Here is a 2,601-nt window from a genome sequence, read left to right as displayed (position 1 = left end):
CACAAATGCAATGTCTTTTGGACTCATTGGAAATGATGAATTGCCAACCAATTATTGTTTGTGGAGACTTCAATGAGGACCTTATAAGCAGAGGAAAAAAACCCATCCAAGAACTGTTTCAGTCAAGAGGATATGTACAACTTATTACTGCTGCAACCACCGAAAAACACACATTGATTGATCACCTTTACATATCACAGCCATACGCCTGCCTCCAATCAGGTGTTATGAATACATATCACAGTTATCACAACCCCATTTATTGTGTAATTCACTAACACAAAATGACTGCAAGGTTGTGAGGGATATGGACTTGCCAAGTGATCTTAGTGTCTTTGCAACTGAGCACACTCTACCAGCAACACTGACAGCTCACCAGTGGGAGCTGATAGATAAGACTGCTCTCATCCATTGAACAGCTGACCAGAAACGTGAACAGAAAGACTGCAACTGCACCTGATGGGATCCCTGCCATAACAGGTAATTGTATTTTGTTTCTTACTTTATATTGTAACATTTGATATTGACATTGTTTGAAACAAACTATAATCTCATCCATTCATTAAGTCATCCATTCATTCATAACTCCTCAGATGTGTTCTGTCCAGTGAAGGCAGTGGAGAAGCCCTACACTAATCTTGAAACTGTGCCACGCTACTAGAAACCGGCTACAAGGATGGGCAGGTATAGTGAAATTAAAATGCACCTTTTGTTCAACAGGTTTATATACAGTCAAGTGATCAAAAGACACCAGTATTAACCCATTTAAACCAACTACATGCTTGGATTGGAACTGTATACAGGCCACCAAATTACAGCCACGTGTGGTTTTTACCTCACATAGCAACTTACCTCATCCAAAGACACCAGTATTAAGCCAATTTCTTTTTTTACTACCTTTTTAATATAGTTTTGGGTAATTTAGTTCTAAAGTTAGATTTGTTTTGCAATTATTATTAGAACTTCATTACTTGCCAGTTTGCTAACTGAAGAGCTGCGCTTTGTGATGTCTCTTGTTTTATTGTTTTAAATTGTGTTTTCCTTTTATCTGTTTCTAGCTGTTTTCGCAAAGTCAGCCAACCACTTGCTTCCAAATGACCCTTATCCAGAAGTATCCGTGAGTGCCTCATCAACAGAAACTAAAGTGGAGACCTACCTCTCAGAGAAAAACGCACACATAAGAAAAGCTGACCCACTTCAGTACTGGGAAGAACATCCTAATCTGTTTCCCTCTATGGCTGCTGTTGCGATCCCACTGTGCCCCCTGTAGCTCTGTGGACAGTTTTGGATTTGTTTACATCTCACCCCAACCGGTCGCAGCAGATGGCCGCCCCTCCCTGAGCCTGGTTCTGCCGGAGGTTTCTTCCTGTCAAAAGGGAGTTTTTCCTTCCCACTGTCGCCAAAGTGCTTGCTCATAGGGGGTCATGATTGTTGGGTTTATCTATATACATTAATGCTTGTATGCTTTTCATTTATACTTTTGCCTTACTCTTCAGTTCATAATATAAAGTTACTTGAATGGTTTCCTTTTCCTTTTTTATTTTATATTGCTTTGCTATTTACCACAATCTAAATATCACGTTTAAATGTCATACATTATTGTAAATGGTATTTGTACAAAATATTGTTTGAATAACATGATACATTTATTAGTCTCACAAGGGGAAATTTCATAATTTGCATGTGGAATTTCCCCTTTCACATTAAAATACCTTTGAAATACAAATTGAATACCGCTTAATGGAAATTTATTTCTATCACTTTAAACGACTCAAAACTGTAAAATCTAAATTGTAACTTCTCTTGAACACCTGACACTAAAGCATAATTAAGTGTGCCTATGCCAAGAGGCACACTTATTACTATTCGTCGGACTTATTATTCTTATTATTCTTATTCTTAATATTATTCTCCATCTTCCGCCTAAATTTCGGCGCGTAACTCGCCCCGCAGTTTTGAGACAAGCTTCATATATGTTACCTCATTTTGTGCGGCTGGATCTGGAATGGTGTGCTATGACTTTTGGTGATTATGACTATTATAGTTTTTTAAATATTAATATTTTAGTGAAAATTTTCCCGCGCTTCTCTGCCGCACAGTTTTGACACAATTGTTACCTATGTTAGATCATTTTGTGCGGCTGGAGCTGGACTAGTATGGTATGACTTTTGGTGTTTATGACTTTTATAGTTTTTGAAATTTGGGCCAATTTCTAGGCTCCTGAGAAAGATTCTACTTTTGGCCCCATAGAAACAGACTTCATTTGTGGTGTGTTGGCTCTCTCTAGTGGTATACCCGGAGTAGTACAGCCAAAAAGGTGTATGCTTGGGGCGAAACTCCATATCCCACAATTCATAGCACGCCTCAGCAGAGTAAACAATGGCGGCCACCACTTCGTTTTATATGTCTTTTATTAGTATTTCTAGGTCACAAAATAAACTTTTAAGATATTTTCAGGCGAGAATGTAGGTGTGTAAACTTCAAATATCTGCTCGTTTTATCAAGACATCCCATATTAGCGACAGTTCTCTTACGTGTTGCTGATAGCTAGCTAGCTAGCGCCGCTAGCTTAGCTAGCTAGCACCGCTAGCGACCCTTCGT

At 38.7% G+C, this 2,601-nt stretch overlaps 1 long non-coding RNA gene across 1 annotated transcript; it reads left to right on the top strand.

The window, feature by feature from the left end:
* Window positions 1-574: 574 nt before the first annotated feature.
* LOC109200044 (uncharacterized) lies at window positions 575-1,186 on the top strand. The gene is made up of 2 exons (XR_003215806.1): window positions 575-684; window positions 1,059-1,186. It is a non-coding gene; the product is annotated as an uncharacterized LOC109200044 (long non-coding RNA).
* The last annotated feature ends 1,415 nt before the right edge of the window (window positions 1,187-2,601 follow it).

The sequence above is a fragment of the Oreochromis niloticus genome, linkage group LG22 (genome assembly GCF_001858045.2).
Source record: "Oreochromis niloticus isolate F11D_XX linkage group LG22, O_niloticus_UMD_NMBU, whole genome shotgun sequence".
In the NCBI taxonomy this organism is placed as follows: Eukaryota; Metazoa; Chordata; class Actinopteri; order Cichliformes; family Cichlidae; genus Oreochromis; species Oreochromis niloticus.
Note: the sequence above shows the minus strand (reverse complement) of the source record. Positions and strands in the feature narration are given on the sequence as shown.